The 14161-nt window shown below is 33.0% G+C and overlaps 1 long non-coding RNA gene across 2 annotated transcripts; it reads left to right on the top strand.

Annotated features, from left to right (window-relative positions):
• Nucleotides 1-767: 767 nt before the first annotated feature.
• LOC119234365 (uncharacterized) lies at nt 768-13756 on the top strand. Of its 2 annotated transcripts, none has more exons than XR_005122599.2 (3): nt 768-802; nt 2170-2229; nt 8135-13756. It is a non-coding gene; the product is annotated as an uncharacterized LOC119234365 (long non-coding RNA). The 2 variants fall into 2 exon arrangements; XR_008550128.1 differs by lacking the exon at nt 768-802 and adding an exon at nt 1701-1926.
• The last annotated feature ends 405 nt before the right edge of the window (nt 13757-14161 follow it).

Here is a 14161-nt window from a genome sequence, read left to right as displayed (position 1 = left end):
TAAGGTTTTGTACAAGTTTTTCTTTCGGTAATATAATTGTGAAGAATCAGTAAACTTTGATGAAATAATTCTTTTTAACAAGTTGACAGTCAATTTGTGTGGCTGTAGCATAATTTAATGTACTCCTTTATTGGACGTACAGATTTTTTCAAAATTTTTGACATTACAAGTAATATATAAGTTATATTTCAGTACATGTTTTTTACTGCAAATGTAAAGTATCTCCTTTGGTTAGATTCCTAGGAATGAATTTACAGCAAAATATGCACATTTTCATTTTGGTAAATACTGACATACTGCCCTCTAAAGGTTTTAGCCACTTATGATGATGTAATGTAATGTACAATGGTGCCTATTTTCTGACATCCTCACTGCATTTGTCAATTTTGTATTTCTTCTACAAAATTTATTTTCCTTGTGTGTTTTTTCCATTGCAACACTTTTTTTTAATTGACTTCTAGGAGCTCTTTTATGTATTTTGGCTATTAATCTTCTATTACACGTGTTGTAGCTATTACTTCCCAATTGTGTCCTGCTCCCTAGTTTTGCTGAGAGATTTTTTATTAAAATTTGAGTAGTGATACCTATCTTGAAAACTTTTAATAAGAATTATTATATAACGAAGTACTTAATAGAATACCTGACATAATGTTTTTTATTAATAGCTTATGTATGTTAGCTTTTCTTATAATTCTCTCCTCCTACACTTAGTCTCATCCCAGAGAGCTTACTGTTAATATCTCTTTCTATCCAGCCTCTGCTTTCATATGGACTCATGTTCTTCCTGCTCACCTTTTCTTGGGTAGGTTGAATACCCACTCTCAGTACAGCCCCTCTTTCTCAGATGATCCTGGTTGGATTCATCTCTGCCAATATATACCTAAAGTTAATGCACCATGTTTGTCTTGAATTGCCTTATTTACAGTACCAAATAGTTTTAGGAAAAGCAAATACCTATTTGTCTGATACCAACTAGATTAATAGGGGGAAAAAAAACACCTAGTGAAATACCTCTTTACTCTAGTTAAGTGCTATTTGGGATTCACTTCATTAGGCAAAGTCTGATAGGCCAAGCTTAGGGTCTCTTCACAGAGAAAGGGAGGCCTTGTCAAGGATAGCAGTTCTGGCCATATCTTACAGCATGTCTACGAACGCTGTGCAGAAAATCAAGGACTAACTTGCAGGGAAAAAATTGAAGTTTTGGGGGAAGTGGAAAATTAAATTTTTTTTTTCCAATAATTGCTTATTCTTCTTTCAAAGTATATCTTTTAAAAAGCTACTTTGGAACGTTAGGTTTTTCCTGGTGAATTTACACCTCACATATTTTTATCTTTTCCATTTTGAAGTCATGCAATGTTAAATTCATACTTGCATAATTTTAAAGTATACATTTTGTTTTATAATCCCATTATAATTAAAATTATGTATAATAAGCACTTATCATAATATTGAAAAACCAAGATTTGGGAACAATTTTCAATGAGTGGTTAAACTGTTCAGAGTGAGTGAATTTGTAAGTGAATCTACTCAATAGTCTTAAAATATGTTCACCCATTGATTTACTCATAAAACATTTATTGAGAGGTTGCTGTGTGCCAGTTCTGGCCTAAGCTATTAAAGACTACAAATATGAATAAAATATAGCTTCAAGGAGCTCACAGTATAGTAGTGTTGAACTGGATATGGAGATAAAGAATCTGATATAAAATAGAAAGTTAATCTTACAGGTTGAACCATGTTCTGTGCCCCTCTCAGAGCTGATATCCCTAAATGCTTTTACTTTCAGGAGTAGTTGAAAAGGATTTGTAGGAAACTGATCACAGGAAGAGATGAAAGAAAGGGGGTGACCCTCATGAACTGAAGGTTTGAAGGTTTCCTCAGGAATTAACATTAAAAAGGAAATGGAAAATATAGGCCACCATTTTGGTAAATGTCTGCAGAATATTAACAAAACTCATTTAGATACTAAAATTCTTAAAAGCTAAAGTTTACCAGTCACCAAGTTATTAAAATCTATTTTTTTTTTAAAAATTACCATATTTTGCAAAGTGTTTATTTAAAATTAATCATGTTGAATCATGTTTGATGTTAAAATATTTTAAATAATCAGTTTTAAATATGTATCCAGTTGTGGATGCCTCTTATCTGATGAGTTCATCTCCTCCGCAGTTTCGGTGTCTGAACTGCTCAGCTTCGCAAGTCTGCTCTCAGGATGGCCCTTTGTATCAGGTAAGAGGCACTCACGATTGTACATATGACCCTACTGATGCCCAGACTCATCTTCCTAAAACATGTACCTTGGCAAAACTAGTATTTATTTGAGCAACAAAAGTTTATTCAACTTATGTCCCCAATGTTCCCTATCATTTTCATTCTCGTGAATTATCTGTTTTATCAACTAAAAAAAAATAAATATTAAGGTCATATTTTACAAATCAGAAATTTTTAATAATTGCCAATTTCAGCCCTTGAAAATTCCTCTGCCTATATTGGATCTCCCCTCCATACTGTGTGTGTGTGTGTGTATGTGTGAATCATTCACCCAAAAATGAAAGATAAAATGTATGATTAGATGAAGCTAAATAATAGCAGCAGCTAAATAATAGCAGCAGCTAAATTAATTGTGAACTTGCTTACTAGGCACTACCCTCAAATACTTTACTTATCTCTTTTAATAAGGGAATGATAGTGAGCTAAGTTAATTATGCACTAAAAAATCTTGAACCATGGATCTGAGGAAAGCTTATCTAATAAAAATAAAAGCACATTTAAAAATTTTTAAAACAGAAGACACTTAGTATAAGGATTACTATTGAGTACAGATATGGTCCATGTTCAGCCTTAGACTTTGGAATATAGTCATAACATTTCTTAAAAATCTTCATTGTTCATTTCCCCCAGAAATTAATCTTTATCCTTATTTCCTTGTAGTCAAGAAAGGATAAATTACATAACAAACGTGTCTCTTATCTTGCAGTTTTAGGGTTGGGGCAAATGTTTAGTACTAAAAGAACATCTAAATCACTAAGCAAAAATGCTAACTAGCAGTTTTCTAGAATTTCCCCCAGTCTTATTGTCAGTACTGTAATAGAAAATCTCCCTGCTGTCATTATGCATTTAAAGGTAAGGGGTAAATAATTTAACTAATATGGTAAGATTTGTTAAATTCTTACACATATACACCACACAGACAAACTATATAGATGTTTCAGCTGCTTTTAGCTTCACAGATGATTTGGGGATGATAAATTATAGTGATACTTTGCCTATAGCAGTTAACTAATACCTATATGTCATCTTGCTTTCATTCTTGGCACTGATGTCTAGTTCCTTAGAAATAAACATGTTCTTAAAGTCTGATAATAAAGTATCAAAAAACTGAATAAGACCAGATTTTTAAAACTCCAACCAAGTTTTTTCTTCAACATGTTAGAAAATTAAACTTGTAACTAACAGGATATGAACCTTTAGCCAAAAGTCAGGCTAGAAAACTTCAAAGAAAATATCATGTGTTTAGTTTTATACTATTAAATTTTATAAAAATTTCCTGAAATGGAAAATATTCTAGGAAAATACTAGTGGACTGAAATTTATCCAAGAAGAAAACAAATCACAAATCACTAATTCATGAAAGACCTAAAAAAAAAATTAAAGATACCTAAATAGTTTTTATGGTCATATTCTCACAAATATTCAAGGAATAGACCATTCCCATTCTAAATTGTTTAAATATGAAGAAAGATGAAATTCTTCAAACTCACTTTATAAAGGTAACAATCATGACAACAAAAACTGACAACCTCCAATCAGAAAACTAGTATCAAATATAATTTTGAATATAAATATAAAAATTATAATGTACTAAATATGCTAGAATAATATGCTACAAGAGTAAACCAAAATTAGTTTAATCATAGATGCTAGATTGGCTTTACACTGGTGAAGGGAAGTATATATAACAAATATTTGTTGTACACACAATCAGAAATCAATAGATATTGAAAAGGCATTTGATGAAATTCACTGCTAATCTTTCCTACCAATTTATTTTGAAATTTTTCAAAACAACCAAGAAATTGAAATAACATAAGGAATATTTATTAGATTTTTCTATACCCCCCTCTTTCCCTGTCTTTTTCTTCCCTTTCTGTCTCTTATTAATGTCTTTATAAATATAGCTATTGTTTCTTTGTGGAAACTTTTAAAAGTAAATTGCAAGTACCAGTACAGTTGACCACTAACTGCTTCAGCAAATATTTCCTAAGATCAAAGACATTCTCATATATAACAAATTCTTCATGAACAAGAAATAGTAAATGAGAGTATTTGCCTGAACATAGACATATGAATCAAAATAACTCAGGAACAGACTCTAATATATATAAGTCTATCCAAAAAATAGTATTTCAATTTAGTGGATGGAAAAAATTTTAACATTTATTGAGCACTCAACCATGTACTGGGCACATTTTTAGGCCCAGGAACACAGAAGTGAAAATGAACACTATTCTCCCTCTTAATGATGGTAACAGATGAAAAATAAATGAGTAAACATTATAATGGTAGAAGAAAAGTTAAAGTGGATACTTTCTTTAGATTGGAAAAGGACTTTTTTTGAGGTTAAAATTTTTTATAAAAAAATAGGTGAAAAAAATAGCCATGTGAATATATAGTTGGGCACACCAGGCTAAGGACACACAGTGCACAAGCCCCAAGGAGCAGTCCTGTCAGGTGGTTTGAGGGTGGCAAGTAGGCCAGTGATGCTGGAGCAAAGAAAGTGGTTGGTAGAGGTAATGGTGATAATTGAACTTGGAGATGTAGATGTCAGAGGTGGGATGTGATATAGTAGGGCTTGTTTTCAATGAATTACACTGACACTGTTAGCAGCAGTGATGGGGGAATTTAATCCATACCTCATATTACATGAGTTACTCATGGTTTAAAGTGGTAAATATTAAAAATGATGACCATCAAGGATCAAGAGGAAAATATACTTAATCTCAGTAGAGTTGGCCTTTCTCATTGTACTTAAAAAAGGAACATAATAAACTAAGTTGACAATATTGAAAAATATATAGCAAAAATACCATAACTAAGAAAATATTGCAATATGTGACAGGTTTAATGTCCTTAATACATTAGGAACTCAAATCTGTAAGACAAAGTTCAACTGTCCAAATGTTCCATGAATAAATATGACTAAGCAAGTCAAAAAAGGAGGAAACAAAACTAATAAGACAAAAATTAATTTAGACATCAAGAAATAAAATACCATTTTATGATTATTAAATCGTCAAATTAAGAAGCAAGGCAAGAAAGGGTAGTACTCAGTATTGATGAGGCTATGGAAGAATGAGCATTCAATTTCTTTTGAAAATGTAAAAATAGAACAACTTTCTTAAAGTCTTAATGTGACAATACTTATCAGAGAGCTTTTTAAACTGAATGCTGGTTGAGTCAGTTTTTCCATTTCTAGGACTCAGTGTTGGAAGTAGCATGGAATTGGGTGATAGCATGGAGAGTGGAGAATAGACTAATGGGTCAAGATTAATTTATAGTAGTGAAAATGTGAAATAAACTAAAATGTACAGCAAAAGATTTTTTGATTTCTTACAGTTCATTTTTATAAAGCATTATATGCAGCCTTGAAAAACCAACATAGGACCATATTGAATTACGCAGAAATAAGTTTGTGGAATTTCTTGACACAAGGTAGTTCAACATCAGGAAATCAATCATCATATTTCACCACATCAACAAAAAGAGAAAAACCAGATGATCATATTAATAGATGCCAAGAATACATTTGGTGAGATCCAACATACATTTATGATAAGAACCCTCAGAAAACTGAAGAGAAATGGTATATAATAAAACCCATATATGAGACACTCACTGCTAACATCATTCTCAATGTTTGTAAAAACCTTACAGGCCAGAATTCTTAAATGAACAAGACTAAAAAGGATATACACTAAAATTAGTATCTTTGGATAGTGGAATTTAAATGGTTTTCCTTTTTTTCCTTGGTGCTTTTTTGTATTTCCAAATCTACATTAAAACCAAGTTACTTTTACAATTAAGAATTTATTTTTTAAGAAAACAAGATACAAAATCTTTTTTTATCATTTTCTAAAATTTATCACATTTGAAATATATACTTTGGCAGTATCTATTCTGTTTTAATGTAATGAGATGGAAGACTAGAAACTCTACAAAATACACTCAGTGCTTTCACTTACTACATGAGGCAGTGATAGGCCATATTTTATTTCTGTAAATGTGATGCCATTTTACTTCAGAAGGCAAACACAAAGAGAAGTTAATCTTAACAGGGCCTCCCCGGTGGCACAGCGGTTGAGCGCTGGGTTGCGAAGCTGCCCGCAGCCTCCGCAGCGCCAGTTCGATCCCCAGCTGCTCCTCGGACACCGGAGGAGGGTCCCACATGGCGCGCAGACCTCTCCTGCCTCCCGCTGCTCCCCTCAGCAGTGTGCTTTGGTCTTTCTGCCTGTGTACCCAGTGCTTGTATAAATAAATAAATAAATCTTTAAAAAAAAAAAAATTTAACAATTTTCAGTATTGTAACATATTTGAATAAAATTATTCACCTTCATATGTTGTCATAGAACAAATCATTACTTGAAAGGTAAAACAATACCATTTTTAGCTAAAAATGGAGAAAATTCCAGCCAGTGACAACCAAACCATTTTATTTCCCTCTCTATCTTCATCCTAGTGGAATTAGTAATGCAGTCTTCTGTATATTAAGAATGAATTCTAGAACAAGTGACTCAATTATTTGCAGAAAATATACTTATTCAAGAGTCAAGAATGGAAAGTAAAACTGGAAAGATGATTATAATGAAGGGTACACCGTGGGCTGGGTGATAGAATGGGTTTAAGTAAAGTTAGGATAGGATGTCTTGGTAACAGTCTCAAAATCCGAGCTTCAGGAAATCCGCAGAGTGTAAAATGCACATTTCTGTGCCTCACTCCTAGCTACTGTGATATAGCAGAACAGAGTAAAGTTTAAAATAAAAGCAAGTTAACAAAATTTAAACCAAAATAGATTTAGGCCATGGAAACCCTAAGAAACACTATACTCCAGCACTGAGCACTAGCAATGACCTCAGCATACCTCAGCCTGGAAGAGCAAGACCAAGGTATTTGCATTCCTGCCCTCCAGTCCCATCCCCAGACTCCAACACTGAATAGCTCTAATAAGTGCTGAAACAGTCATTTTTCAGGATTCTAGAATCTCAGGTACATTCCCTTTCACCCATATGTAAGAAAACAAGTTCTCTTCGCTGGATCTTAGCATTCTCCTACCCTAAGATGAAAGGGAAACAGGCAGTGGCCAACTCAGCCTTTGTTTGGTTTCATAGAAGCATCCTCTCAAATTTTCATTTTAAAAAAGGAGAAATCTGCAGCTTTAAGAAAGGAAAACACATCTGTGGATCCCTTCTGAATTTGTGATGTTTGGGCTTATATATACAATATGATAAACTAGAAGGTAAAATAGACATAGAAATAGTGTGGCGTATGCCTATTTTACGCAGGAAAATCCCTTTCTAGTATTGTATATTGATATATAACAACTTTCTACATGATCAGAGTAACATCAAGGACAATGTGAACCTCTCATTTATGTCATATTCAAATTCAAATATTTAATAGTAACTATTGAAAGGAGGCAATAACCTAAATGTTCATGTAGCAATTAGCCTTGTTTTTCAACATTTTTACAGGATCTTTAAAATAAACTTTAAATGCTAAAACGTGTCAACCTTAAAAATGTGATTTGTAAAAACTGCCCTAGTGTCATAGTTAATGACTGAATGGCTTTAAGCAGGTGCTATAGCTTCCAGTCCTCCACAGACCCTGCCTCTCCCTAAGTGTTACATTAACACAAGTCATACAACATTTGTGGGGCTCTAAATTTCACCTTTGTTGCCTACTGTGGGAATAGAAAAGGGCCAATTTTAAAAAATAGAGTTTTAACGGTGATAGCATCTTAACTGTCATAATCACTACTGCCATGATATACTGTAAACTACAATGCTGCATTTCTTAAAATGATTTTAAAAAATGTCTATATAAAACAGTCTTATTCATCATCTCTTTTTATTTTTAGTCCTACCCCATGGTATTGCAGTATCGACCAAGAATTGATTTCGGTTAGACCAAAGGGCCTAGATCCCACCGAGATGAATCCTGCCCTATTTGTTTACTCATCGACAGATTGCACAGTGAACGAATGGTGTGTGGACTAGAGGGACACAATCAGATTTTCAGCATGCAAATAAGGCCACTATCTGTCTCTCAATTGTCGGTTGCATTTATGTTGTTTTTATTAAGAGCAAACCAAGTGCCATTCTCCTACTGAACCATCTGCATAAGGTATTTGTGCTGTCTCACAGTGTATAGTATGTCATGGTTACAATCAGGTATGCAGCCATGATGCAGCCATCTGAATATTTTGCTTGCTTGTTCTAAGATTCTTCTAATGTTTGACTACACTAGTAATATGGCTCAATCTTTGTGGTGTTGTAGTTTTCACATACTGTTTTATTCTTGTTTAAATAGAGTACTGTACAAGAAACTAATAATTATATCTTGAAATTATTTTGTATGGAAAATATACTTAGACAACTGGTTTTTGAGCCACTGTCCTGTTCTCGGTAAGCTTTTTGTGTACAAAAATAGTTTACTCGAGTGTGCAAATCCTTTTGGCAAGAATTCATTATTCTTTAACATTAATGCATGTTTTAATTGTAGACATTTTCAGTCATTTGTCTGTGTAGTCTACCATTTGCACAAGGAAGGCATAGTAGCCCTCTAGATTGAAAATGTATGACTTCTTAGAGAACTGAAATTAGATTAACAAGCATTTGAAATGTTGGCAGCTGATCACATTTACTTCTAACAAAATTAATGTGTGTAAGGTTAATTTTTCATAATGCCTTATGACAAGCAGGTGCTGCTTCATGAAACATTGTATAGTCCATTTTACGTGCATCGTTTATATTGTTGCTCTTGTTTAATTGAGTACATTCTCTTTTTAAGTTAGTTGGCCTTAGGTGTGTGTCATTGTGGCATGCAGAGGATTTTGATGATTTTAAATATTAGGATTTTTAGAACAGATAGCATTAGCTATTTTATGGATTTCAAAAGTCTCAAAGCAACTGTAGATTAAGAACTTATCACATTTCCAAACCATATTCATAAAATAGAATAAATGCATTGTAGTAGATAAATATGCTAACCAAGAGTAATGGTTTAAGGATATTTTAGCTGCTGTCGTAATCAGGACACAATGGGATTACTGTTTTATACACAAGTTCAATAAGATCAGAGCTGTGATAATATCCTTGATTTTAAATTTTGTTAAGTCTTCCATTCATTTTGAGATTAGTCTGCAAGTCCAAGAAAGCCTTGTTATCGTAAATGAAGAACTTGATTTTAAACTTTTTACATTTTACAGTTGGTTTCAAAAAACTTCTTTGGAAATTAAGTTTTACTAATTGCTTCAAAACAAGTTAACCTCTCAGATTTAGGGAAAAAATCTCAAAAGTTAGGAAAAATACTTATTTTAGAAATCAGATGTGAGCACAAACTGTGTGTTACACACACAGTTTTTGTACTGTATAAGGTAGATGTGCTACATTTTCCAGTAAAATGTATCACAAATTAATGCCTTCTGAAGCCCAAGATGCTTAGAAATAAAGCATAGTACAACTCTAAAAAACACAAAATACAACTAAACCTTGATGCATTTCACAAAAGGCTGAAACTTCATAATTATCTTTTCCATATATCTTTGTTTCAAGTCAAAAGTCTGTATTAAAATCTTTTGTTGTTTTTTGTTCTGGCTTTTGTGAAAAAGGTTATGGCAATACTTTATTAATTTTATTTTGTTAAATTGTGTTTATTTTTAGAAAGGCTCACATGCAGAACTTAAAAGGCAGACTTTTTAACTCTTTAAATGGTTGGAACAGACGTTTGTACTCAACCAAAAACTAATTTATTCTCTAGCTACAGAAGTTTTGCTCTGCTGTGAAATCTAGTGCCCTGAAAATTTTCCTAACATTTAAATTCATTATAAATTTTTCACATCTAAGTCAATGATTTTCATATATGAGAGTTAGTTTTATTATAGTTAATTTAACTCAAAATGAAGTGAGAATGCATTTTAAAAACCACAACTGAGACCTGTTTGGGCCCGTGGCCAAAACTTACAGCCTTCCACGAGTTTTATATACAACATCTCTGCAAAATTCATGTTACCTTCATCATATGTAATTTCACTACCTTCCAAGGAAGTACATAGAAAGCAGTTATAGAATTGAAAATAGTTATATATAAAACTCCTTTATTTAATGTTAATGCATTATTGTTTTGTTGAAAAATAATGGAATATGTGCCAAAATATGTGAAAACCTTAAAGAAGGGCATTGACTGTCATTTATGAAAAGGTACACATTATGTAATGGTTCTCAGTAAGGCAGGTATTATTGTTAGAACCATAGACCTCTTAAACTGACCTCCTTGGGTATCTTCAACATAACTTTCTAAGTATGGGAGTTGGGACTTACATCTATGTCTAGTAACACACTAAATCCATAGTTATCTTCTAAGTCAGGTTGCAGATTTAGCAGGAAACCAGGTATAGAAGAAATTCAGGAACTGTTGTGGTTAGCTTTATAAATTTAGGGTGCTAATGAAACAGACTTTATATAAGCTTATAGGAATAGTCATCTGAATCTGCAAATCAGAGAATAAAACTAAATTAAGTTCTCTTTAATCTGTTGTTTCTTAAGCAATAAATGGAAAGAACTTTACTTCCATAAAAGATTCTGTAATGTTTTCTCTGCCTTAGATATCATAGATGTAAAAAGGTCAAGAAACTATGGCTATAAAGAAGGCATGTGGTTACAGCCACTACTTTAATTGACGTAATCAATCATCATCAGCTAATAGGAAAATCAGAATATGGCCTTTTCTCTAGATTAACAAAACGTGTGTAAGAAGTGTGAAAAAATAAACTGAAACACTTGTTAATGAGGTAATATTAGATCATGCAGTCTGCGGTGCAGTTACCTTGGGTAATGTCTTTCCCTTTAGAAAAGTATATTTCTTTATTCATTGAAAATCTGTCCTATACTAATATGCCACACTTTATAAAAGTAATGCATTTGCTAAACTATATTATATACTCAAATGTAATCTAAATGATTCTTTAAGGGAAGAAAAAGTGAGTTAAATCTTGCGAACTTTTTAGCTTTATTAAAATATTTCAGAGAAAGTGCCTCATTGCTAAAGTGCATTTCTGTTTTAGATTTACTGCATGAATTTTGACTTCTCTGTTCCTATCTCTTTTGAATGGCTGCATATCTAAGTACTCACTAGTCAATTATAGTGATCACTAAGAAAGTAGATACCACCAAAGACATTTTACTATTAATAATCATGTTGGAGAGACAGTTTTAATAGTTTGGAGGTTGGAAACTTTCAGATTAAAATTTAATTTTATAGTTTGGCAATAACCTTGATTAACTGCTAAGATATCACCAAAGAAAGGCTTTCAACTAAATTTTCATAGTGAGATCAATCAAATGCAGGTTTTTCTTGCTATACTCAAAGTATACTTCCTTTTAAAGGCAACTCGTTGTTTTTAAGCACCCTCTGACAAATCTTAGGAAGTCTTCAAAGGTGAAAAAAAGAAACACAACAAACAGACTGGATGAAAATGGGAGAAATACATACTTTGAAGGTGAAATTGACATTTTAAATTTTAATATGAAAAATATTTTATTCCATGGAGGCAGTAAAATCTAAAATTACATTTAGTTTCTGGGTTCTTAGTACTATGAGAAGTTGTATTGAAGACAGACTTTGATAAAAGTGATGTGCTTACTTGTACAGAAAATAGTACATTCTGTTGGACTTATATAAGTGCTATTTCTATATTCCAAAGCAAATTTTTCTAGAGCCTATTATTTTTTTTCTTAAAAGGTAACTCTTCTCTTACTTCTCAGCAATTACTTTATCATTAGAATTTAGCCATACAGCCAAACTTGGCAAAATGGTTGCAGATCAAGAGCACATACACAGAGTTAAACACTCTCCTTAGCCCATTCTCCTTGGGAACTCATGCTGTGGACCACCGTTAAGGCAATAAAGTCAGTTAGGTCACCAGGTAAACCTCCTCAAATAGAATAAAAATGACTCACACTCTGCTACATATTCTGGTTTATCATGAGAAGTTTTGTTGGTTGTAGCATTTGCCAAAATGAGTGAGACTGCCATAACTTTAATTTCCTGGATGAGAAATACAGAAATGTGAAAGGCTGTTATAGATGTACATCCCCACAGTACAGACCACAGCATAGCTGTTAGTGCTGGTTTGCAAAAGAATCGAAACATGTACATTGTACTAGAGACTTCGAAACCTTTCAAAGCACAAAGTAATTCTTTCTTGATTTACTTGATGTACCTAGTTCAGTAGTATTTTGATGGAAAAGCAGACTGAAAATTCCTTAAATACTCAAATAGACATCACAGGGTTTTTATAGTTTTCTTTTTCTTAAAATGGTGGCATCTTCCCCAATGATTTAAAAGTTACTCTCTTCCTAGTGTGAGGTATGTAGTCTTCAGAAATAGTGTGTTCACTTGCTGTCCCTGCATTTCCAAATAGAATGTAAACACTTGAGCACTCCCTTCTCAGACAGTTAAGAAGTTAAACTTAGATATACTTTACTTATTTGAAATGCTCATTAAAATGTATCTGTATACTTGTTATGCCCCTTTTCCTAGGGCTCAAAGGAGACATTTTTCAGAAATGCCTTTAATTTTAACTATCTTTAAATCTCGAATCAAGTGAAAACAGATGTATGTTAAATCCTGGGTTGCATTTTCTTCCATTTTTTCAGAGCTGCATGGAGTAAGAAAACTAATCTAGTACAATGAAGATTAAATATTTCTGGGCAATGTAGAGATCGTAAACAGATAATTTATCCATAGACGTCACATCAGTTCACTGGAGCAGGAGTTCTACACAATAAAAATGTCCTGAGTTCAGCTTAATGTTATTTGGGGTCGGTTTTCTTTCACTGTATATTTTAGAATGGGATGGGGGCCCAAGTGTCCTTATGAAGCTGTGGTCCATGACACGAGCTTGTGGGAGCACCGGTCATGCTGCGTTCCTGCATCTGGCACCACAACAGCAAGCGTCAGCTTTTAATAGAGTAGCCCTCATGTGAAGTAACACCATCATAGAATCTATTGTACAGTTATGTTGCTAATTTTCCTTTGAAATATAAAATATTTTAAGCTTTTTTTGTCAAAAGTGGTAACATCTTAATACGAATAAAAACCTTTTTGTGGTTGTAAGATTTAGCTTATAAATCATTCAAATTGAAGTGAAAGAATTACCAGGTCATTGTTAATGACTTAGTCTATTAAGAATATATGTATTTTTGTAAAGGAAAAGCACTTGTAGATATTTAATCAGTACAAGATATATGTCTGTTTTGCAGAAATAAAATGCTGCTTAGAGTCTCTTTAAATATTTTTTATTTTTGTGCTCAAATGTATTTTCTGTCAATCTATGGAATGTTCTGTACAAAGCTGTTATCGTTGTACTGTTGGGCTAGATACTTTTGTTTTTTAAAATCTGGACTTAGCCAAGTACATTTGACCATGTTAAAAATAGTATCTTTGTTATTAAAATTTTGATTGCATAACTGACTGTTGCCTGTCATCCTTAAACATTGGTAATTGTATATTGCAACCCCCATTATAAAGTCCATGAAGTACTACCTTAGCAAATCTTAGTGAAATTTGCCGAGTATTTAAGAGTAAAATATTTTCTAAAGATTCTTGAGCTGTTTAGTTTTAAGATGCCAGATGTCCCTCAAAGGGATATTTAAGGTGTGCCTAAGCATGTACACTTTTTTTTTTTTTAAGATTGATTGATTTATACAAGAACTGGGGTATAGGTCAGAGGTGCTGGAGGGTGAGAGAATTCACCAGAGAGCATAGGGAGCAGAACAGGCAGACGGACCGAAGACATTGCTGAGGGGAGCAGCAGGTGAGACAGTTAAGGTCTGCTGCACCATATGGCTATCCCCTCGGCCTGCCAGGAATCGAACCTGCGCTG

Source organism: Talpa occidentalis, unplaced genomic scaffold, assembly GCF_014898055.3.
Source record: "Talpa occidentalis isolate TD23 unplaced genomic scaffold, MPIMG_talOcc4v2.1 talOcc4.8, whole genome shotgun sequence".
Lineage (NCBI taxonomy): Eukaryota > Metazoa > Chordata > Mammalia > Eulipotyphla > Talpidae > Talpa > Talpa occidentalis.
The sequence above is the reverse complement of the archived record's forward strand: the minus strand, read 5'-3'. Positions and strand labels throughout refer to the sequence as shown.